General features: G+C 34.8%; 1 pseudogene; it reads right to left on the bottom strand.

Moving 5' to 3' along the window:
- Positions 1-7,306: 7,306 nt before the first annotated feature.
- LOC110718343 lies at positions 7,307-26,621 on the bottom strand (annotated as a pseudogene).
- Positions 26,622-26,870: the final 249 nt, after the last annotated feature.

Here is a 26,870-nt window from a genome sequence, read left to right as displayed (position 1 = left end):
GCGGCTCCGCGAGTTCGTGATGAAATCGAACTCGACTCCATGGTTTGGGTGGATTTAAAAACTCGGATGAACCCTTATTGCCATGAGCGTTTTCGGGTTGATAGAGCTTAAATCCCCCGGGCTAGCCACATACATAGAACACGTACTATTGTGGAAAAATAGGTAAGCTAAAATGCATATGCATATGTGAAAATGCCAATTAAATCGCAGGAATACAATTCAAGAATCTTTCAAGTCTCATGACTCATCTCAATTAAATACCGATCACTTAAATCGATAAATAACCAAGAATCCTCCCCAGTGGAGTCGCCATATTGTAGGCGTCGCTCGAAGTGCACCTACGTTAAAGCATGTGTGAATATGCTTGACACTCATAGGAAGCGGGATTTGACGTATACGATTAGGGACAAGGAAAGTAAGGAGCCGCCAACAAGTTTTTAAGGAACTTGTAAACCGTTCACGGATCATAAAAGGCAATCGCGATTAAGGGACAATGATAGGCAACAACGATTGACCTGTGAAGGTTACACCCCATTCATAATCCATGAGATTACTAACTCCATATGGTTCGAAACCACGAAAGGAGGATCGGGGATGATGGTACAAAGTGATTCATGGAGTCACATTCGCCTGTATTGGCCTCTACTCGATTCTTATAGTGAAAAGTGATTCCTGCGATATCAAAGGCATGCAAACAAATATTCAATTCCCTCCAATCTATTATTATGCTAAATTGGTTTAATATTAATGCAACATATAATTCTAAAATATTTGTGATCACTTGAATTATATAACAAGATTAAAAAGGAACCTAAACCGGTTGTCCAAATTATCTTATTAGGCGTGATTTTCAATTACATATTCCCTTTAAACATGCAATATGGTGATCATAACAATAATAGAATAAACATTAATATTGGAAGCTATTTAACAATAATAGCGTTAGTCAAATCAAATATAAAATAACCCTAATCATGATACTAGCAATAAGAATAAAAAAAAGAGTAATTAAGTGATTAGTTACTCACTTTCCGCGTTTCCTTGAATTGCTACATCATGAATAAACTGTTAGTAACTTCAATAAATTATAAATCAAATTGAAACAATTACATTAAATTAAAGGTAGAGTTTATTTGGACCAAACCCTAAGTTAATTCTACCATTCACGCCTTGGTTAAAGTATAGAACTTTGGGTATTGTATGAACTCCTTGGAGTGCTTAAGGAAGGAATGAAAGAATAGGGAGGCTAATGTTTAGGCTAAAGAAGGAGAAGAGAATTATTTTGTGTTCAAGCTTGTTGATGATTGAAAAAGACGAGATTTGACCTCTATTTATACGGAAAAAAAGAGGGTCAAAGAATCAAGACAAGATAAGAATTCGAATCGGATAAAACTCTTGCGATAGACAACATTTTTTTGCGGTTTTTGTTTTTATCATATCTTTTGATCCAGAAATCGGAATAAGATAAATAAAATATAGTTGGAAAGATCTTGAAGTCTATTTTATAACCCAATTAAAATCAGATTAAAATATTTTATAGAATAAAATATATGGCCGAAATAGTGAGACAGTGACAGTTTTGGATAGAGTTTGATATTTTATTCATATCTTTTCCGTTATAGCTCGGAATTGATATTATAAAATATTATTGGAAAGATAATTTCCAGGGCTATCCAACCATATAAAAGTTTTATAAAAACTATGAGGCAAAAAAATAATATCTGTCTATCTTTGAACGTCTTTCAATTCGGATAGAAATAGGACTTTAAAAAAAGAGTTTTATTTAATTTCAAACTCTTTAATCTTATCTTTTCAAAAAGGATAATTAGGATCTTTTAGAAACTTATAGAAGTTTATAATTAATCCTAATTGGTTTAGGAATGGGATTAAATAATTTGGATCCTCCACATGATCATTGGGTTGTAGGTAAGGTGGGCTTAGGTTCGGTTTGGGCTCAGTTTAATATTTTGACCATAACTTATTCGTTACAACTCGGATTTGGGCTTATAATATATCTTTGGAAAGAAATTTTAAATCCCCATCCAAATATTTAATCATTGGACCTAGATTATGGACAAAAATAAACTGAATTTTACATTTTTATAAAAAGGAAATGAAATGAATGATTTTAAAGGACACGAAATGAATTATTTTGGGTTTAAAGGCACGAAAAGAAGAAAATAAGTTATGGTTTGGGAAAATGGGCTAGAAGTTGGGTGGTTTATGAAATGGAAATATGGATTTAAGCACTTCAAGATTAAATACTCAACCCGACCAATAATGACGATGAAAGGTTGTTCATCATCGGGTTTGGTTTTGGGGATACATTTTTAGGTGTCTACACCTGGGATGTTATTTATTGGTGAACCTATGCCCTAGATCTTTTATTCATTGATTTCCTATATTTTTATTCTTCCCTACTTTTACTCTTAGTAGTTTAGTATTCCTTTTATTACAATATATTGGTTACCTTATTATTTAGATTGTTTTAATTAATTAGGAAAAGAAAGACCAGTTTCCTGTGAATTCGACCCTACTTCCCTATCTACATTAGTTAGAGGATTTAGGAATTACTTTTGATTTGGTGATACAACTTTATCATGTCAAACACTCAAAGGAGTCCATACGACACCCAAGGTTCCGTCCTTAAACCAAGGCGTGAAAGGTATAATTGACTGAGGGTTTGGACTAAATCAACTCTACTTTTTATTTAATTTAATTTTCATGATGTATCAATTTTAAGGAACCCGCGGAATGTGAGTAATTAATTAATTTAATTACTCTTATTTTATTTTAATATTGCTAGTATCATGATTATGTTTATTTATATTTTATTTGACTAACGCTAATATTTTTGAATTGCTTCCAATATTAAAGTTTATTCTATTATTATTTATTGAACACCATATTGCATGTTTAAAGGGAATATGTAATTTAAAATCACGCCTAATAAAATAATTTGGAAGACCGGATTAGGTTCCTTTTTAATCTTGTTATTAAATCAAGTGATCACTAATGTTTTAGAATTATATGTTGCATTAATATTCAACCAATTTAGTATAATAATAGGTTGGAGCGAATTGAATATTTTGTTTGCATGCCTTTGAGATCGCAGGAATAACTTTTTACTATAAGAATCGAGTAGAGGCCAATACGGGTGAATGTGACTCTATGACTCACTTCGTACCATCATCCCCGATCCCCCTTTCATGGTTCCAAACCATATAGAGTTAGTAATCTCATGGATTATGAATGGGGTGTAACCTTCACGGGTCAATCTTTGTTGCCTTTCATTGTCCCTTTATCATGGTTGCCTTAAATGATCCGTGAACTGTTTACAAGTTCCTTAAAACTTGTTGGCGGCTCCCTACTTTCCTTGTCCCTAATCGTATTATGTCAATTCCCACTTCCTATAAGTGTCAAGCATAATCATAACATGCTTTAACGTAGGCGCACTTCGAATGACGCCTACAAGGTGTTAGTTTTTTTTTTTTTTTTTTGGTGATTACTTGGTTATGAGGAGAAGGTTTGATCACCCTTTTGCTTCACTAATTAGGAATACCACCAAATTCTAAATTTTAAGCCTACCCCCACCCTTTTGCCCTTACGTTACAACCTTTAGGAAAGCCCTTTTGACCTAGAGGTTGAGTCACATATCGGGGGAGGGTATTATGAGTTAAAGCCTAAGAAAAGGGGATGAAAAGTCAAGATGTCGAAAAACAACAAATCTATTTGTTTTTCAGTTCCTTCGAGGAACTATACAGACGCTCACTAAAAGTAGATTTGAAGCTAATTGGGAGAATGTGCTAAAATGTTTTGAGATGAAAGTGAATTGCGTTTCTTTAGTTCTCTATTCTTAGCATGTCCTATGTTTCAATCAACCTTATATATCTTAGAACGTGGACTCCCTTACTTGTTTAAAAAGATTTGCATTCACTTGTGCTTGTACATTTGGAAAAGTCCTTTCATGAACATTTGTTTGCTTTTCTTATATTTTGGTTTCTTTTTCATGCTTTGCCTTGTTTGTATTATTACTAGAGTTATAGGTTAATATCTTAGGAAACCTTTATGAGAGCATCACTCGTCCTCTAGGGCGATCTAGGGGTTTAAATGGCTTTTCTTTCGTTGCTAAAATTGACCGTGATTCCTACAAAAGTGAGTTAGTGCTTATCCTCATCCTCTCTAGTTTTCTTGTTTCCTTCTTTGCTTGAATAATTTCATCATTTTTCCCTTGGGATGGATTTTGTTTTGCTCGAGGACGAGGAAAATTAAAGTTTAGCTTCGGGGAATTTGATGCTTGCCATTTATGGCACTACTAGGGTAGGTTTTCTTCGTATTTTTGTGCTTAATTTTAGTCTTTTAAGTCATGTTTTTAGGAAATAATGCTTGATTTGAGTGTTAACGTGTAAGTTTAGAGAAATGCGTGCTTTTATTGGTTTTCTTATTATTTTATTCATTTCTTGGCTATTTTTCTCGCTTCTCCGTTTATTTGACTTGTTTTGTAGGTGTGTCGAGTTCTCCGAGATTTAATCATCAACGAGGGAGCTCAAGCGCATTCAAGGAAGTTAACGGAGCCAAGTTCGAAAGTTGAAGCCAACCATGCAAGTCAAGCCTAACCAAGCAAGCGTAGCCAAACATCGCAAGTATGAGCATCAAGGCAGCAGCCCTGAGCACCAAGGCCGCTTCCCCGCAGCAGCCATACACCACACAACGCAGCAGCCTAGCCTAGCAGCCGCAGGCGCGGAGTCTGCCAGCGCGGGCGCGTGGTGGCTGCACCGAAACCACCATTTTCAGGCAGTTTGTAGCCGCGGTCTGACCGCGAGCACCCCGCGGGCTGCTCTATTCCAGCTTTTCTCCTCCGCGGACGCGACTTTCTGGGTTTTATTTGCAATTTTGTTTATTTTCTCCATTTGTTTATATATTGTACGACTTTCTTTAGTCTTCATTCAAGTAATTCTTTAGTTTAAAATAGTTTTCTCTCTCCTCTAAGGAGGATTAGGTTATATTAGAAGTTCTTCTCTCTTGTTTAGGAGTAGTTTTAGAGAGATAAAGTGAGGAATTTCAATGGTGGTTTGAGAGGTTGAAAATTCAATGATGGCAGTTGTATTGAAGATCATCTTAATCAATCAATGAGCCTTTCTCACCCTATCTCACCTAATTGCTTTGTTTAATTTTATGTTTGTTTGATTTGATTTTGATATTTGATGCTTGATTAATGTAGTTGTTCTTGGTATATTGTTGATTCTTGATTTCCTTAGTTGTTAGTTGATAGATGATGATTCTTGAATAGTTGTTTGACTAGGAATTGGGTGAAACTTGTATGATTGATTGATTGTGATTAATTTGGGAATTGTGTTGATTGATTGTTGAGATTAAAGTGATTAATGAAGGTTTGCATGTGTGTAATTCGATTAGGCCTTGAGAATTATGCTAGATTGCATTGTAATTGGTAATGACACTACCAATTGATTTAAGAATTGAATTGCAATTACTGATTGGTTTGGATTGTGATTCTCTTAGTTAGTTATTCATAGTGAACCCTAGCTTAACAATTAGGAGATATCTCTTTGATTCCAATTGATTGCTCTTATCATTAGTCTTCACAACCTTTGATTGGCATGATCTTCCAAAGTTGTTGCAGTTGACATGATTACTTGTTGATCCCCGTTCCTAGTGTTTTATTTGTTTGGTTGCTTGTTTTGTTAGTTGTTAGTGCTACCTCTTTCTTTCGATTTTGACCTAGCTTAGGCGCATAATTGAGAGTGCTTGAACATTACCGTTCCTTTGGGTTCAACCCTTGACTTGCCTTTATACTTGTATTTAGGTTTTTTAAGTGTTTATAAATTTAGTTTGACTTAGGGAGGATTAGATAACGACCTAGTATTCCGCTCGTCAAAGACTTCAATGGAATATGTGTGGAAACTCATGAAGGATCTGCCTTGTGAAGAGGAGGGTCCAAGAGTGAGTGCCTCAGCTCGTGTGAGATGATAACCCCCCGAGGGTGCTGTGCTAAAGCTCAATGTTGATGGGGGGTGATAGAGGGGATAGGCTCCTCTGTGGGAGCTGTCGTCAGGAACTCTGATGGGGCTACCCTATGGGCGATGGCTTGGAGGACAGCGAACAGATGTCAGCCACACATAGATGAAGCTATGGCTCTGTTAATTGGGATTCAGCATGCTGTAGAGTACGGGTTTCAGAGGCTAGTGATAGAAAGTGATTGTCTTAGATTGATCAATGTTGTAAAGCCATAAGAAAGGGGGGGGGGGGGAGTAACTTTCATTTAATCTTAGATGATATTTATCATGCTAGTAGTACTCTTAGTTGGGTGTCTTGGAGTTTCGTCCGTAGAGAGGGTAATAAAGTATCCCATGAACTTGCTCATTGCTTGCCACGGATAATAGGTAGTAGAGTATGACAGGGTAATAAAGTTGCCCATGAACTTGCTCACTGCTTGCCATGAGTAATAGGTAGTAGAGTATGGCTGTCGAATTTTCCAGATTGTATTGTTCCTCTCTTGGACTTATGAATGAGAACTAATCACCCAGGTTGGGTTTTTTCAAAATATATATATCTATATATATATATATATATATATATATATATATATATATATATATATATATATATATATATATAAAAGCTATTTACTATTTCATAATTACAATAGAACCAATGGATGATGGTCAAAGAATATATCATCGTGATAGTATAGACTCAGAGTTTCACCATTAAGTATCCGAGTCATTGTACTTTCTACCCTAAATGTAGGGGTGGGAGAGGGGATAAGCTTTAAATGCAGTTAAGGTATTCATAAATTACGCTTTGATTAAAAACAATTACTATTGCATGCGGAAAATACTATCATATGATGAATTTTTAGTTAACTAGTGATACATTTTTTTTTATTATTTATTAATCCTATCATATGCAGAAAATACTATCATCTGGGTCGGGTATGGCTCGGGTCACTTCGGTTCTGGTCAAAAGATTATCGGGTCAAGTTCAGGTCGGGTGGGGTCATTTTGAGTTTCGGGTTCATTTCAGGTCGGCCGATAATCGGGTCGGGTCGGGTATCGGGTCAACACTTCGGGTCGAGTCCGGGTCAGGTCGAGTTTGGGTCGGGTCAATTTAGGGTCGGGTCATTTCGAGTCAGGTCAATTTTCGGGTCAACTTCTAGTCGAGTGATATTTGGGTGATTTGAGTTAAATTCAACTCTGTATATATATATATATATATATATATATATATATATATATATGTATATATATATATATATATATACAAAAAACTCACTATATTTATTAAGACTATTTTTTTCATGGATTATAGTAATTGTTTGACTTTTATTAACCTTTTTTTTTGTGTTTAGAATTTTAGACTGAGAATCACTTTCAGGATCTCCTGAAACTAAGAGAGATGCTCTAACTAATTGAGTTATACCTCACTCTCTTATTGATCTTAGTTTTAATACGTACTCTTTTTATCATTGTCATGGTTGTAATAATTTCTTTGAATTATTCTTATACCCCCTCCGTCCCAAATTACTCTTAACGATTTGACATTTTGCACTATTCACACATCTCACTTTGACCATTTTTTTTAGCTATTATATGAAAGTCAATATAGTCATGTAAGATGTTGTTGGGTCTTTGTCTCGACCACACATATTTCTGATCTTTCCCCTGCATTGATGTCTGCATGTAATTTAGCGATTGCTGGAGCTCTCAGTCCCTCTATGGATGCCAAACTTGGCACTTCTACGACTCTTTTCTCGAAAGATGACTCCTCATCGACCTGTTCATAGCAGAAACAAAACAATGATTTTTTTGTGCATCCCATCTATTTATATAGTGTGTTGTTGTAGTGTTGATATAAGATAAGGGAGTGTACCGTGTAATCCTTAAAAAGGCTCAATTCCAATTTGTTCTGAATAGTTGAGAGACTTTTGTTGTGCTCAGTTTGAACAGAAACAAGCTGATTGATGCACTGATCTGATAAGGAATCCATCTTGCCCTTCATTTCACTGTCTAACATATGAGTATCTGCAAGAATAATATTTTTTAGCTTATGTTTCAAGCATTGATCAGAGAAAAAAAATAAATGCATATACAAAAATTGAATTGCATTTAGAAAGGAATACCCTTAAGTTTGAAAAGCAGGCTAGAAACTGAAGCATCAAATTCAGCATTCTTCGCAGATGATGTAGTGATATACCTGTTCTGTGCGATTTCATTTTGACAGATCCTTTCGCTGTAACAAATGCTTGTTAGATGCCTACAAGGAAGATTAATGCCTTGTCAAATAGAGAGAGTAATGATTGAGATATGCTTACTTTATGGTAGATTGTATTCTTAATTTTGCGTCATCATTAAGTTTTTTGACAGAATGTGCAGCTCCTTTCCACTGATCTCTTGAGTTACTAAACTGGTATGAGCTGCAAAACCGGGATAAGCGATCAAGAGGGTGATAGATCAATAGTTACAGTATACCATACGCCACATTGAGCTGGAAACACCATGGTAGAACCTAACAGTGGGGGACAAGATGACATGAAAAGGCATAGCAGCCATGAGAATGAGAATTAGATATGTACCACTGCTCTATCTGTTCCTTCATAGACTCATTAATCTCCGTTAACAAGTACAAGTCTGTCAATACATGGCCTTCAACATTTTCCACATGTCCATTCAAAGCATTTTTAGCAGCTACAGAAGCTTGCTGAATTCTGGACAACTTTTTCTGGCTTGCCATACTATCTTCTAGTCTAGCCTCATAAATGTTTCTCAACTCTTGTGAAACCTTACCAAAGTAACAATTTATTAACTGTCAATAGAACTATACTAGGTAAACGATGAGATTATGAGAAGGTATAGGCCACACTCACCAAAGCTGCTTTGTTAGTTCTTAATGTCGCCAGTGCAGATACAATTTGTTCAATTGCCTGCTGCTCCTCTTTTGCTGATTGTTCCTGATTAACAACCACATTAGTGAAGCATTGGAATAACTTCACCAGAATATATAAAGGTTCCAATAAGTCTACCTCAAAGACTCTTTCGAACTTTTTGAGATAGTTATGATTTTTGGCTTGGCTTTCTTCAAGACTACTTATGAGTTCGGATGCATGGCTGCAGATCTCATAAAAAAATGCTACAGTTGCTTTGTTGATCTCTTGAGCTGAAACTAAAGTCTTTTGAAGTCCCTGAAATTATAATAGGACAACCATGTGAATAAGAAAATACATGATGCATTTCCAAAAAGGGATATTCCCTGTTTCTCATGGTGAGAAGCGGATTTTTTTCTCATCGGCGCATTTTTGTGAATAAATCAACAACTTTTTCATTATTGTGGGCTTCACAGTTGAATAAAGTTGTTGATTTATTTACAAAAATGTCATGTGAGAAACAAAATTTGTTTCTCACCATGAGAAACTGGAGCACCCTCTTCCAAAAATTAGAGGACAGATTTTGATTTATATACATTACCTGTTCTTGTTGCTGAGAAGAATAAAGCAACAGCTCCTTTTGCTTAGAAAGGGAACACTCAATATTGTAAATTACATCCTTGGCCTCGACAATCAATGAATTGAATAACTGCAATTTTAAAACATACATAAACAATATGATCCGAAAATTGATTAAAATTGTAATCACTTTAAAGGCTCTTCTATCCTTTGATTTTGAGCTTGAAGCCATACCTTCCATATCTACAGCTTGACTAGATATACTGGAATTTACATACTCCATATCTGCCATAGCTGTTCTTTGTTGTGTCTGTTTAACTCCCTCAAAGCTGTCATTGTAGAAGTATGTACATCTACTATTTTCTGAACAGTTGATTGCAAGTTCTTTGTTGCCAAGATTATATGAAGAAACTCGGTCAAACCTTATCCAAATAAGAAACATTATATCCCGAATTGAATTCTCACATCATCTTTGCTGGCAAGAAATAAGCACAAGTTGTCTTCCGTGCATCGCAGTTGATCCTGCTGCAGTGAAATTGATCCTGATATCATTTGGTGCAGGTTTTTTAAGTATTTATCAAGCTGAGAACCAAATATGAGAACTAGCTTATGATTTTGATTATCCAATTTGCTTTTGTCATCGGTAAATCAAACCCAAAAAATGACCTTCTTAGTTTACTGCACCAATAAAATACCTATCTGCCTTCAACAAAAATACAAAAAACATTGCTGCACTTCTGCAATTTGGTCTGATAGAAAAACAACTAGCTCAAACCTATTTTTTTGTGCAATATTGATGTCTTCAGATGCATTTCCCAAAGTGCAACACAGCTCCTTTGCGCGTTGAATTAGAGCATTTTCTGGTTTTTCAAATTGATGAGAGTATTGTATGATGGCGAATGAGCATATCTTTCAAGAAATAAACTGAAAACATCTGCATTAATTTACCTGAGTACATAAGTTTGGATATCATTGAGTCTTTATCCTGTAACTGGATGATGGATAACTTCTGTTTCTCTTGAAGTTCGTTCAAGACCTTACAGATACTCTCTAGATTTTTCTGCACTCAAATTAAAATAGCTCTAAAATTAAAACAAGTTCAAAATTTATTGATGAAAAATTCCCCTTCTATGAAAAGCGTATGCACTACCATTAGCTCTTCTTTGATAGAGAAACTGTTATCCATACAAATAACATTAATGTTAGTAACTGAGAATGCTTGTTGCACTTGAATATTTCATATTCTGATACTCCCTAAATCCTATGTGCGCATACTGTACAATCCATAACCTGAGTTTCTTTCTGATATAAATTTGAAGACCATGACCAACGACAGTTGCGGTTACCTCATATAGTTTCAGTTCATAATTAGCTACATAGTTGCTTGATAGTCAAAAAAGCTTTGATGATGTCAGCTAGGAATTAAGTAGCTGTGATAAATGCTGGCTTGAAAATTCATGTGCAGAAAAAAATTAAAATGTAATGCATAAAATCAGAAAATCTGAAGAGCGTTCTTCACAAAAAATAAATAAATAAATAAATAAAAATTAAAAATTTTTGAAGAGGCTGATCAAATATTTCCTGTAACAAATCCCCTAGGAGTGGCTTAGATGGAATTCGAAAAGGATTATATATGAAAAAAGCTGGTAATTCACAGGAGCAAAGCAGTGTTGTTAACAGCAAGTTGTTTGACTATTTTAATGTACCTGTACCGCATTTTCGTTGCAATTTTCATGTGTTTCCTTGATATGTTACTTAGGAACTTAAGGAATTGGTTCATTTTCAGATGTATTGGCAGAGTAATTTTAGAGTTCTTAGTTTCCTGTTTCGCTAACTAGGGGTGGTTAATGTGGTAGAATGTGGAATTATGCCTAATGAAAAGAATATTTGGTGCTGTCTGTATAACCTAATAAATCATTATTCAATACAAACAATTTTTTCATTCAAGTTGCATTTGTTTCTGTATTCAGTTAAGCTTGATTATATCTTTCACCAGTGTAATCCCTAAGCTTAGATAGTTAGATTGATATCTTTATATTTTACTTCGCTTCAGGACTCATTCAATCTTCTTCGGTTCATTTTTTGATTATTTTTCTTAGTGCTGAGAAGAACAGGCTTCATTGGGCAAACCTAGTTTATAATTGGTGCTAAAGTTTAGTGCATGAGTAAGAGATTTTGACCAACATCATTTCCTTTCCTCAAAGCTTTTCAGGGCAGTGATATGATACCTTGCAATCTCGGAGCTCAACATCTAAATCCAATTTCTCTTCTTGCTCAGAAACATACAGGTCATGGTACTTTTGAACTTCCTGGAAGAGTAAAAGATACAAATAGATGAATTATATGTCATGTCATTCCAGTAAGGAAGAACAGAAAACAAAACTTTACCTTTCTACTTTGTTCGATCTCCATCTCCAACTGCTTTATCTTCGCAATCCTTCCCTAATGAAATTAATGCAAGCCCCAAGAAATATTAAGCAGAGATATTAATTATATCCCAATCACTAAGATCGATAACTAAGTTATGACTAATCAATTTAGAGAGATTAATCCCTGAGTTGACAGCTTGAATAGTCTAGTAATTACGATGTAAAAATTCCAGCTTATACATATATACACCAAATGCAAGTGGTCTTATCATTTTGTTTTTAATTCAAAGATTTTTTTTTATCACTTGTTCTGTTATTCAACAAGGTGATTTAGGCATTCTACTGAGTGAAAAAAGTATCGACCTTCTTTTCTGCTTCATCTTGGACAAATCTTTCGTGCTGTATATAAACACCATTTTTATCTCTAGCAGCCCGAATATCTGACAAATTCATTGAAAAAAATTATAAAATTAGTCTGTAAACGAAAGCATTTTGTTGCTTTTTTATTTTCTCCTCAAGACATTAAAAGCACATAAATACATTTCAGAAACCTTGTGTTGAGCAATTAGGTTTTGATGATTATAAACTAATGATGATTATCTATCTAACGTGTATGTTAAGTTGTGCATAGAAAAAGCAAATTATGCTTGGAACAGGATACAAGGAACCTGAGTAATGACAGGTATATATGTAAGGAACTTGAGCAATATAGGATAAGCAATAGAGGAACAAGAACAACGATAAGTGTTATGGTTGATAAGCATGATGATGGCTAAGGGACCATGAAGGTAACTATGTAAACATGTGTTTACATATGTTAGCTTCATAAGGTAAGTATCCTATACATATATAGGTTATGTATGTGTAGGAGTCTTTTAATTTAGTTTAGTTTTCTTTATTGTTTTTATAAATAAAAAACTAACCTTCTGTTTTACTTTGTTATTCTCAGAAGTTTGCTCAGTTCGTCATCATCAAAAAGGGACAACTTGTTGATCCTTATGAGGTTTTGATGATGATGTTAAGAATTGAGCAAACTTCCATTTAATAAGGATTTTCTAGTGTTGTGATGTTTGCAGGTTCAGTAAGCGTTGAGGGCTGAAGTAGGAATTGAAACAGAGGAACTTTAGAGGATCCATGAGGATACAAGTAAATTTAGAAGAAGAGTTCCAGAAATGGAACTTCCAGAAGTTTCTTAACAGGAACTTCAAAACGGGTTGTAACGACCTGGTTTCGGTGTAATGCTGGGGAAAACCCTAAGATCCAGAATATATCAAGACTACAGGATTCCAGAACAAGAGTTTCAGAGAAGCAACATGAAGACAGAGAAATAGAAGTATATTGCTCTAGGATTCATGTAAGTATGTTGGACATAAAAGTCGGTCTGGAACAAGTCTATATAGAACCAAGGTGAATTCCAAACAGTCAATGAAATTAGAGTAACTGACTTGTCAGGAACTCAGAGACTGTCAGAGTTCAGGAACCTAATAGGAACTTAAGTATGAACGTCGTTAAAAGTCGGTTTTAATGATATATATATTTACCTTATACGTGCATATCTTTTAGGGATTTGGTTTTACTGAATAAAGATATTTATCTTCTAATAAATCCCTTTTGGAAAAAGATAAGATTGTTTAAAAAGTATTTTAAACAAAAAGATAAGTTTTGAATAAAATCTGATTTTATGCTAAGTTTATCTTATTATTATTGACAGTTTTTATTCTTAACAAAAAGATATATTTTCGGAAAACTGATTTTTAGAAAATATCTTTTAAACTTATCTTTTCAGAAAATCTATCTTTTTCAAGATGAAATGAATAATTCGAGTGTACTATAAATATGCTCATATGCATTCATTCAAAGTTGAGGCTGACGAAGTGTAGTGGTCGTGCTTAATGGTTTTATCCTTCACCACGAAGCTAAGTCAGTCCTCCTGGTCAAAGTTCCTATCAGGTTTTTGGTTACAGTACGTCTAGTGAGTTCCAGACAGATCTTGAGTGTTCAACATATTAGTTTTATCTCTTTATTCATAGATATGTATTTAGGGATATTCGATGAGATCTTGTAATGGGAAAAAGGGTTTTGAGTGTTTTGTATTTTGGGGTGAGATTGTGAATTCTCTTAAATTCACGCTTGTGTATGAGTTTGAAATCTGGTAAAATTCGAGTGGTAGCTGTGAGTGCACAGTGAGTGAAAGGAACCTGAGAAGTGTCTTGGGTCACCTAGGAAGTTTCCTGTGTAAAGGGAGAAAAAGGGTCCTGAGAAGTGTCTTAGGTCTGGTAGGAAGTGTCCTATCATAGAGTCAAGTGTCCGTGGCGGAACTTGCAAAGCAAAGGTCTGTGTAATAGGTTGTACTAGGAGAGTTGCCTATTATAGTGGAATTTGTTTATAAGTCCCAATAGGGCCGAGGTTTTACTTCCAGTTAGGCACTGGATGGTTTCCTCGTAAAACTTGCTTTGTGCTTTAAGTTCCTTTACGTTTTGTTTTTAATTTCCGCATAAGTTTCGCGATTGGAACCTACTACCATTCACCCCCCCTCTTGTAGTAGTTCATCTAAAATAACAATTGGTATCAGAGCAGGTGCTCTTGATAAACCGGGTAACCCCGAGGAGCAAGTTCCAGGCTAGGATGGATATCTACAAGGAATGCAGTGAATGGAACTCAACCCTAGAACGTTCCGAATACCACGTGAAGACCAAAGTCTGCTTGTGAAGCAGATGTGATTCAAAGATGAACATCTTTGAGGTAAGTGTCTCGTCTTTGAAGTCTTGATTATATGCATGACATTATGTGTACAAGTTCCTTGTAGTATTTCTAGTTAAATTTTGGATTTTGTTTTGAAAGTTTGCAAATCAATTTTGTGTAACCTCAAATTTGATTTATAGAGTGAAAAGTATTTGTCAGATTTACAAATTGATTTATTTTTAAAGAATCGGTTTACTGGAAATAGTTCAAGGAACGTATTATGTAGAATTATGCATATTTGGTCTCTTGGAACCTGGATTATCCCTGTATGGAAACTTAATTCTTTGGGCAAGGTAATGAACGTATATTTTGAATATTTTCCAAAGAATGACCTTATCATGTGTATGTGTTTTTCTGAATATTTATTATGTAGACACATGATGTTTATTGTTAGTAAAGATAGTTGGTTTAACCGTAGTTGTTTTAATTATGGATTATTAATGTCTATTACTAACATGAAAGTACCCAATATAAATTGGGTAACCAAAGCCAAAAGATGACTGATTTTGCAGGCTAAGTGAGTGGAGACAACTTATTAATAATGATGAACTTTGGTTGTTTGTATATAAGCAATTATGTGCAAATTCCTCTCACTAGAAAGCCTTTATAAGAGGTTTGTAGTAGGTGAATCGACAACATGAATAAGTGTGTAAGTTGCCTATACATCTCTCTGTAAATATTGGTCATGTTCTTTTGGTATGTATTAATCCTTCACAAATTCCAATTGAAATTCAATTCCCTAATCTTATGAAGGTTATTTGTGAATGGATGAAAAGAGAAGTTGTTTGGATGTTTATAATGTATATCATGACAAACTAACTTCTCTTCTAGCTTTGTGCAAGTTATTAATCATTGTTTTGTAGGTTTGTCCATTGAGACAAATTGGTGCGTAAAAGTTTGTTCCATTAGGAGCTCAGTGCTTAAATTGGTTGGAACTTGGTGAACTTGGAATGATAAAACGAATTAGGGATACAGGAATAACAAAGCTTCTATATCAAGGTGCTATAGGAGTTAGCGTATACGTTCCTGTAAAGATTCTTGTTCAAGTTCCAGTTAAGTTCTTATTTGGAACAAAGCATTAATTCCTGTAGCAGACTCTTATGAAGGATAATGAGTTAAGATGATTATCTTTGACTGCGTGTTGGAGATTCATCATTTTGTTGATGGAACGACATCTAAAAGGGAGTATTCTTACAGGAACTTTATGTTTTAACACTTTTATGCTTTAGGTTTTATCTACCTCTTTTGACTAACCTACTGACATTTTAAAGGCACAAAGGAATCTCTTGGGTTGTGAACTTTCAGGTTATATCTTTTGAATGATAATATGAGGGACTTTGACAAGGTGTTGAAGAATTTGAGATTAAATCAACACGTTCCTCTACCCAAGATACAACGGTCTAAAGGACCAGAAGGACATGTTCCAACTTTATGTCAAAAGGAACATGGAAGAGTTGAAGGTTTATAATAGGAGGGAACTTGCATTATCTCGACAGCGAGGATCCAAAAGAGATGATGATAGCCAAATCAAGGTATCTCTTGCTATAAACCTGCAATGGAAGAACTTTGACTTATAATACTAACACGAAAGGTAAAATTTCTACATAACAGGAAGTTAGTAAGTCAAGTTCCTATCCCATTGTGAATATTTTTCTTGTCAAGTTTTTAATGCACATTCTGGTTTTCAATTGCTTGTAACTCTAGTTGTTTTATGGCTTCAAAATGACATCATCAATAAAGAGTGGAAATGTCACATATGAAGGGAGTCAAAAAGGGAACACATCATTTGTGGATCTCAAGGTGATTCCTAACAACAACCTGACATTTCTAGGTTTTATTGAAGATGAGATACCTCTATGCTTCAAACTGTGAACATGTTAATCTTTTCATGCTTGATAAACCTAGTAGGAACTCGATAATAGGTATATGTACATGTAAGTTCCAAACAGGTTAAGATCGAGAAGCATGAGAATGAAACACATGTTACATTCTCTTTCAACATCAGGTAGATGGTAAGCAACACTAATCCATTGGATCTTAGTGATATGGATATGTTTACCATGTGATATGTAGAGACTAATTGAAAGAGATGTCTTGTTTATAAGTAATGAAAGCAAATGAATACTTGGTTTCTTTTCTTAATAGAAGAGATGATGAACTGTTTATTGAAAGTCTTTTCTATCACAGGGTATGTGGCTAAGTATTCATCACTTATGAGATTATAGATCTAACAATGGAACCTAGTTCCAGTCATGTTTAGTGTTTGTTGCAGGAACACAGGATTGTCAACAAGTTTCCAATTTTGAATCATGAAAGACAAGAAGAGAACAAAATTATATACTAATGGTCTTTTCAGGTTCTTTAGAATAGTTTTCAATGTCTCTGGCTACATCATCAACACTGAAGCAATAGATCTTTGATGAACAAGACACCCTATGTTCTACTTAGGGATGTTTGATGATAGAAGTACCAAGGCGATTTATCCATAAACGCCTAGACTAGTAAAACATATAGAGTTGACACTATCATGTTTAATGTGCCATAAGTGAACATATTTTGAGACTAACAGGTTTGTTCCCATCAAACAGGTTATAAAGATGAACTCACAAGTTACTGTAGAACTAACTGAGTTCCTAGTAAAGAAATATGTCACTAAGAATAACAGCAAGGGATAGCTAAATATGTTGAGGAACTTTTAGATGTTAAGTTCCAACTCATGCAGCAAAGTTCAATGAACTCAATATAAGAAAGCAAGTTCCAACGAAGTTCCAGAGCTGAGATAATATTTGTTCTGACCAGCAATATCTCAACAAACTATGGAACTAAAGTGTCTTATATGCATATGTAACCAAGGCCGAGCCTCACGACATTGAAGGATTTGAGGATGTAGCTTGAAGATTAGATGTGCAACAGGAACTCGATGAGCTTAAAAGGAAGAAGGTGTGTATTACATTCTAAACCTATTCTAGAACACCTAAAAAGGGTCGGAGATCAAAAAGGGTGTTCTGGAAAAAGCTTGTTGAGTAAGGCACGTGAATGGAACAAAGCTAGGTTGGTTCTTAAAGGAAACAACCAATACAAAGGTATGTATTGTTTTTAAGGAACTTATTGCTCGTGTAGCTAGACTTGAAGGTAATTGAACATTATTTTATCTTGTTGTTTATATGGGATTAGAGTTGTACCACATGGATGTCTTGGATGTCTTTTGTATAACATTTTGTTATAGATGTCTATGTGGAACATACTCTAGGATAGATTGCTATCCAAGTTCCTTCTTGAAAATTGAGCTTTAAAATTATCAATTTTTGTTTTCAAGATGGATTGAGTTATTAGTTGTACTTACTTACATTAATTATATTTTTGGTACAACTAACGAGACATTGTGCATTGATTTTTGCTAATCTATGATAAGAAAATATATTTTTAAGCATTAACCACTGACAATGGAACTTGTGTTAGAAGTGGAAGTTCATATTAGATTCGAAATCATCAAGGAACAGAATAACCACTTCAAGAACTCCAAGGTAAGCCATCATATCAACCTATGTATTAATAGTTACATCTTTATTGATATGAGACTATATAAGATATAAGTTCCTTTCACATGTCGGCATTAGATGAATTGGATTGATATATCTTTGGTATGGATGCAATATGTGAATTTGTGAATTGATTCTCTTATGGTTGTGTCTTGACTTATCATATTCTTGTTTATTGCTTAATGGAACAAGACTCGATGAAATATAACATGAGTATAAAGTATTTTTCCCTTAAGTTATGTCAAGTTGGGGTTCCTATGCATGTTAAACATAAAGTAAAGAATGTGCGCTTATTGTTTATGTGTCACACTTAGTTCTTGTGTTGTAAAAGACATACTCACTTGCCTAATAGTATTAGAGGTCTCTTAATAGAACTATGGGTGCTGTCAAACACGAAGTTCCTAAGTTGCCAAAGGAACAATGGAAGAAACTTTGGTGGAACAAGACAGGTAAGTTCCCAGACCGTTTGTAACTCACTTGTTTAAATTTCAGAGGGAACTAACCTATCTTTTAGTCAACTTTCAAGCATCCACACCATATATCTTCGATCGCAACATTATTCTACAACTCTAAGTTGTGTGTCTGTGTTGCATATACTCTAATTGTCTTATATTTAGAAAATTGAAGATTCTTATTCACCCAATTCAATTTCCTCTTTCCGTTCACACACTTTTACTTCTTATTCTTAATTCCCATGTGCTCTAAGTTTGTTGATCATCTTTTTATGATTTTTAATGATTTGATGAAACATAAAAAATGGTGATTATATGTTGAGGAGGAAGTTGAAGATAAAGGAAGAAGAATGGTAAGGGACTCAGGGGGAATAAGGTAGGAACCAAGAAATCAAAATGGTTCAGATCTGGTTGTGGAACTCAAGTGTATGAGTGAGTAATATCTTCATTGATTTAAAATGTGTTATTCCAGGAAAGCATGCAAAATTTGTATAATGACACCCTTTAAAAAAAATAAAAAAAAAAAAGAGAAAGAAAAGGAAAAAGGGTGATCAAATATTTAATTTCCTGGGTATCTATATATGAAGAATGTTGACTATGTTGATGTCGTGTACTCGTATACTTGGTGAGCTAGTGAAGGAACAATAATAAACGACGAAGGAACTTGATTATGATGAAACTGAAATCTATTTAAGTTCCAGTATGGAGAATGTTCCTCAAAGAAGTTGGTGGTTAAGGTAAGGGAACTTGGTTATCAATTGGCAAGATGAATATGTGTTGTGTTCAATAGGAGATTCAAGAGTTTGAGATAAAGTACAATGTGGCGGTTCTCATCTCAAAAGGTTTAAACGAAGAGCACAAATTCCACTTCACGTTCCCTCTACTTATTTTGTTCCATATGCTTCTTTATATATCCTTTAAGCTTGCGCTTTAATTGGTCTATTCATGCAATCCATTTCTAACTTTTTAGCTCTGATCTTTACTTGAATTTTAACTTCTTATTTGTCAAGTTCAATTAAGGGTTTTGAAGTTGGGCCTTTGGATTGTGAGTTGGAAGTTAGTGTGGAAATGGTATCCGTGTTTGAAAAGTGAGTACCTTGAGGCTTTTAGGAACAACAAGTGTTTAACTAGTATATACTTACTTATTATATGGTGGTAGGTGTGACATATGACTTTAAGTGCATATAATTTACGAAAAACAAACGTGTGGAACAATACCCTTTTTGATAATGACAAAAGGGGGAAGAATATGTATGATGCTTATGGTATGCAGTAATTAAGTCTAAAGTTATTACATCATGATTGTTGAAAGTATTTATATATTGATAAATGATGTGTATTGCTAAGTTCCTAACTATTAAGTTCTTGTGTATGTTCTTAACTTGTTTAAATGTTATTTCCTTGAAAAACTAAGGGGGAATAAATGTACAACGATTATCCTTTAATATGTGATGAGCATCAATAGTTTGTCATCATCAAAAAGGGGGAAATTGTTGAGCAATTAGGTTTTGATGATTATAAACTAATGATGATTATCTATCTAACGTGTATGTTAAGTTGTGCATAGAAAAAGCAAATTATGCTTGGAACAGGATACAAGGAACCTGAGTAATGACAGGTATATATGTAAGGAACTTGAGCAATATAGGATAAGCAATAGAGGAACAAGAACAACGATAAGTGTTATGGTTGATAAGCATGATGATGGCTAAGGGACCATGAAGGTAACTATGTAAACATGTGTTTACATATGTTAGCTTCATAAGGTAAGTATCCTATACATATATAGGTTATGTATGTGTAGGAGTCTTTTAATTTAGTTTAGTTTTCTTTATTGTTTTTATAAATAAAAAACTAACCTTCTGTTTTACTTTGTTATTCTCAGAAGTTTGCTCAGTTCGTCATCATCAAAAAGGGACAACTTGTTGATCCTTATGAGGTTTTGATGATGATGTTAAGAATTGAGCAAACTTCCATTTAATAAGGATTTTCTAGTGTTGTGATGTTTGCAGGTTCAGTAAGCGTTGAGGGCTGAAGTAGGAATTGAAACAGAGGAACTTTAGAGGATCCATGAGGATACAAGTAAATTTAGAAGAAGAGTTCCAGAAATGGAACTTCCAGAAGTTTCTTAACAGGAACTTCAAAACGGGTTGTAACGACCTGGTTTCGGTGTAATGCTGGGGAAAACCCTAAGATCCAGAATATATCAAGACTACAGGATTCCAGAACAAGAGTTTCAGAGAAGCAACATGAAGACAGAGAAATAGAAGTATATTGCTCTAGGATTCATGTAAGTATGTTGGACATAAAAGTCGGTCTGGAACAAGTCTATATAGAACCAAGGTGAATTCCAAACAGTCAATGAAATTAGAGTAACTGACTTGTCAGGAACTCAGAGACTGTCAGAGTTCAGGAACCTAATAGGAACTTAAGTATGAACGTCGTTAAAAGTCGGTTTTAATGATATATATATTTACCTTATACGTGCATATCTTTTAGGGATTTGGTTTTACTGAATAAAGATATTTATCTTCTAATAAATCCCTTTTGGAAAAAGATAAGATTGTTTAAAAAGTATTTTAAACAAAAAGATAAGTTTTGAATAAAATCTGATTTTATGCTAAGTTTATCTTATTATTATTGACAGTTTTTATTCTTAACAAAAAGATATATTTTCGGAAAACTGATTTTTAGAAAATATCTTTTAAACTTATCTTTTCAGAAAATCTATCTTTTTCAAGATGAAATGAATAATTCGAGTGTACTATAAATATGCTCATATGCATTCATTCAAAGTTGAGGCTGACGAAGTGTAGTGGTCGTGCTTAATGGTTTTATCCTTCACCACGAAGCTAAGTCAGTCCTCCTGGTCAAAGTTCCTATCAGGTTTTTGGTTACAGTACGTCTAGTGAGTTCCAGACAGATCTTGAGTGTTCAACATATTAGTTTTATCTCTTTATTCATAGATATGTATTTAGGGATATTCGATGAGATCTTGTAATGGGAAAAAGGGTTTTGAGTGTTTTGTATTTTGGGGTGAGATTGTGAATTCTCTTAAATTCACGCTTGTGTATGAGTTTGAAATCTGGTAAAATTCGAGTGGTAGCTGTGAGTGCACAGTGAGTGAAAGGAACCTGAGAAGTGTCTTGGGTCACCTAGGAAGTTTCCTGTGTAAAGGGAGAAAAAGGGTCCTGAGAAGTGTCTTAGGTCTGGTAGGAAGTGTCCTATCATAGAGTCAAGTGTCCGTGGCGGAACTTGCAAAGCAAAGGTCTGTGTAATAGGTTGTACTAGGAGAGTTGCCTATTATAGTGGAATTTGTTTATAAGTCCCAATAGGGCCGAGGTTTTACTTCCAGTTAGGCACTGGATGGTTTCCTCGTAAAACTTGCTTTGTGCTTTAAGTTCCTTTACGTTTTGTTTTTAATTTCCGCATAAGTTTCGCGATTGGAACCTACTACCATTCACCCCCCCTCTTGTAGTAGTTCATCTAAAATAACACCTTGTTTCATCCTCTCAAGTTCCATGTATAAATCTTTCAGCAAAACTGTCTTGGACAGCTTTTTGTTTGCCTGGTTGGTTCAAAATCATTACATGTTAGCAAAATTTTTAGATCTCACATAATAAAACTATACTAGTATCAATTCTGAGGTAATAAAGCCATATAACCTCAGGTTTGTTTTTAATATTTTTAGCACGATAAGCATAATCAAGAGTACTAAGGGTTTCTTCCAAACAGTTTGTAGATGGTGAGATTGTTGCTATGATGCAGGTCTTTGTTTTTCCTCCGAGTGAGTCTCTCAATAACCTTGTCAGCTTACTGTCCCCGAAAAAAGTTAGAAAAACAATGAACAATTGTAAGAAAAAGTGCTTATCTGAGTTTCTGCTGCAAGTACACCAGTCCGAACCTGTAAGGTATATGAGCTGAATGTTCTACTAGTGCATTAATAACTCTTCCAAGGGTGAGTAAAGTCCGAACCTGTAAGGTATATGAGCTGAATGTTCTACTAGTGCATTAATAACTCTTCCGAGGGTGAGTAAGCTCTTGTTAATCTCCCCAGCTTCCCTTGCACGCCCCTACATTTTCGTTACAATCAGCATTCATATATGATCTCCATTTTGTAAGACTAGAATTTATGATCAATGAATAACCAACAACAAGAAACCAAAAGAGGTTTGAACGATTTATATCTCCGTCATGTGTTAGTAATTAAGGGCTAAACAAAGATCCAAATCGTTATCTTCTTTTCTACCCAGGGAAAATTACTAATAAATACCTCTCTTACACCAAAACGAGAGATATTCTCAGATCCTGCAAGATCAACAAGGTTTAGCTTCCCACATTTTATGAGCTCCTCCTCTCCAATACTTATGTCCTTTACATGTACTGTTATGGTGAAGACAGAATGAGAGCGACTGCAAAAGGAGTTTTAGTTACCACAATGTTTACTACTTCAAATGCATGAAGGTAACTAATGGGAAAATAATCACCTGCTACGCTTGTTCAGTAATGTGTCTGCTGTTCGTCTTTTAGCAGCTCCTCGTTCCATAAGGTTATAAATGTCGTTAGCACTGTACACGACTTCTTCTTCAAGGCCTCTAATGATCACACAACCCCTTCCGTCTTCCATCAAGGAGACAGATTTCTTTTGCTTATCTTCTGAGAACCTTGAGTTATCTTCATGAGTTAGTAAATCTGTTAATTCTTCATTATACAGTTCTAAAAATGACACATTCATACTGTAGTCAGCATTCTGAGCTTCTAGTATGTCAAATAGTTGTGGAACTGCTCGTGGGATGACACCAGCCTCCGCACACACTTCAGTGCCCTAAAAATGTATCATTCAAGGTTTCAGCATGTAAAAAATTTATAGGCTCTTGTCCAAGTGCCAAACCCATGTCCGAGTGTCGAGGGTCCGACATTCGTACTTGAGGTAAAACTAAGAGTCCCAGTAACATAGCTATAAACTATCTTCTCTACCTCAGATTATTAGGTGTAGTTCAATATTTTACCTTTGATTTCATTGATCCTTCCATGGTATAAGTTTTGCCTGTCCCAGTTTGACCATATGCAAATACTGTGCAATTGTAACCATCAAGGACTTCTCTAACAATGGGCGCGATAGCTTGGTCATAAATGGTTCTTTGTTTTGCTTTGGGTCCAAAAACCTTGATGAATTACATAATATAGTAAGAAAGTAAGAACCTATACAAGTTTATAAACCAAATAATCATAATTCAATAAGATGCATATCGCTCACCTTATCAAATGTGAAAAGTCTATCCATTTGCTTATTAGCTACACTTTGTGAAATACTGACTTCTCGTTTAAGCTCATTACATGTTACCACTCTTGATGGGTTACTGCTTTGCTCATCTTCGCTCAATGGCCTGTACCAAAAGGTATATCAATGCTTTGCCCCCAACAAATCACGTTGTGCACATATAACATATAGTTTTACTGACATGAAGAGCTAGTATTTGCTCGAAAGCTTTGAGCCCAATGAGCACTTTTGTATATAATAGCTATCGTGCTCACTACAAGCACAAAACCACCACTCTACCACCCATCCAGTCACTCGCAAATCACAATAGTCAAAATTTAGCCACCATAATTGAGTGACATAAATTATACACTTCCTAATGACATAAAATTTATACAAAGCGTGCATAAATTTCCATCCCTGATATTTTAAGCACTAAATGATTGTGATATTACTGATTTCAATGAATATAAACAAGAGAATACATTCAATTAGATTATGCAAATTAATAGTTCATGAAAAGTCAAAAATCATTATTACCATCTTTCTAAAATACATTAGATTATACAGATTCTTTCTCATACCGTTTTTTTGCTAAATAACATCTCACATTTCGAATGCCTATGAAATCTATGTTTTGTTTTCATCATACAAAATTATTCAAATTTTACTTTTGTGGTCAAACTACATTAACATTACCATCAATTTTTATCTCAATTAAACGGTACACCAAACCAATACTTGTTTCAAAATAAATCAAAACTACTGTTTCTTGCATCATAATTTAATGTAAAGTTTGTAAAATCTTTGTTTTAGAGTTTTAAATGTGGCCTTTTAATTAAGGTACAAAGAAGTAGTTCAAGTACTTAAATAACCAAGGACATAATTAGAGAAGCTAAGCAGAGAGACTTTGTCTTTTGTATCAAAGTTGCTAGAGCTCTTGTGACTAAAGCCCATCTCCTAGCAGTGAATTGCCAGAGAGATGGGTGATTATGTTTTCTATTTTTATCTCTGGAAAAAAAAAGTACCTAAATAAATACAAGTTATTACAAAACAATGCCATACTTCGTATATATTGTAAGTGACATAGTGAATTATAAATTAATCTAATTTAAATTAGTCACACACTTTCATAACAACACCGTATAAAACGATAAGACATGATTTGAGATACCAATTGAGACATATGATTATAACTCGTAACAATATGCAAACAAGCTAAATTTGTTACCTGCATCTTAGAATAACCTGCATATTAACCTCCCGATCTTTATCATGGCGATGAAAACTCGAGGACGACTTAACATCACTAACTCTAGAATAATCCATCCGGTGCGGTTCGGGCCGAGGTGTAAAGAACGGAGACGGAGATGCAGATGGAATCATCCATAAACTCAATTTTTTAAACTGATCAGGTGTCATTGACACCAATTTTTTTTTGGGTTTATTCCTAATTGAGAAAACAAAATAAAGTAAACAAATTTATGAGAAGCTGGATTATCAAATTAATCAAATTGGAGTAAATTTGAAAAGAGTATTGGGGAAAACTGTAGAATTAATTGTGTTAGTGAGTTGATGTAGGTAGTTTTACTTTTAGTGAGCGTTTTAAGAATGATGAGATACAGAGAAGGGGGGAGTTTCAAAGTTGCAACTTTTAACGGCTAGGTGTAAAGTTCGGTTTTTGCTATGGGAAAGTGGGCCCCAAGTCAGCAAATTCATTTTTTTTTTTTTTTTGGACAAAGAGTACTATTAATGAAAAGCATTATTACAACCTAAACTAAGTACAGAAAACAGAAATACACGATAGAACATTAGGAGTCGGACCATACAACTTCTTTACGTTTAGGAAACCAAGTGTACTCAGTGAGACAAGAAGCTATTCTTTTAAAGCCACTTAACCTGCAAAACAAAAAGTTAGTAAAACATGTTGGAGACCTACTTTGCATAGTGGCATATTTCCTTTTAATTTGGGACAGGAAGACGAGACTAAACCCAACAATCTTTCAAAGGAGGAAGGTCTTGGGTGAACGGGAATCTGCAGAGGGGAAGAAACAGGCGAAACTGGTAGGAGCATTGACGCAGCTTCACATGATGACTCGTGACCTGCCATACCTGTGGATGGATAATCTTGCATCAAATCCGGAGTTGTGTCACACCTATCGCACCCTTCCACAGGGGGGTGACTAAACTCCATTGGTGGAGAAACTTCTTGAGTTTCACCACTATCCATCTTTTTCAAAGCATTGGCTACTCGGATGTTAATGAAATTCTTTTGGCGAGAACATAATTATTGTACTCTTCGCCCTCTGGAAATCACTCCATACATCGTTGGAGTGAGACACAAATAGGAATCATTTCGCTTCCGACTTGAAAACCGAAAACTTGACCCTGTGAGATTTGGGTTTTTTGTTTTAGTAGTGCCCTTCAAAACACAATTGTTATCAATAACGTTGGGCCTAAGATCTTGGTTGGTAGGGTTGACTTTACCCTCCAAATCCAAAGAATTTCCACTAACGTCCTTTTCCATTTTGGTGTTGTCTTTCACACCTGAACACCTACGAACATAACCATCTTCACGACCATCTCTTTCCTTTCGTTTCCCTTTTTTTTTCCTAACTTCCTACCATTATCTTCCTTCCCACAGCGAACATAATCTCTAAACTTCTCATCTTTCCTTGTTACTGCTAGTGCCTCATCAACAAAATCCGGAGACCAACCCAATAAGGATATCACCTCCTTTAGTTTTTGTTGTGACTCACTATTATTGGGATTTAATTTAAGGGCTTGTGCAAGGTCCATGAAAACTCAGGTTGGTTTATTGAGTCCTAATGCGGCAATCGCCCTTCTATAGTAAGTTGTCACATTAGTAGTATCAAAGCACAAAACCGCTGAACATAATTGACCCACTCTATCATAGTCTTTTACCTTGATGAAGCAAGCACCCAAGTTTAGATTAAGGGACACAGCAGTGCCCGAAAACATCAATTTTTATCCTCTTCACTACAGACTGAAGCAAAGGATAACAATTTAAGCGCAAGGGAGTATTTT

Source organism: Chenopodium quinoa, unplaced genomic scaffold (assembly GCF_001683475.1).
Source record: "Chenopodium quinoa cultivar QQ74 unplaced genomic scaffold, ASM168347v1, whole genome shotgun sequence".
Classification (NCBI taxonomy): domain Eukaryota; kingdom Viridiplantae; phylum Streptophyta; class Magnoliopsida; order Caryophyllales; family Amaranthaceae; genus Chenopodium; species Chenopodium quinoa.
Note: the sequence above shows the minus strand (reverse complement) of the source record. Positions and strands in the feature narration are given on the sequence as shown.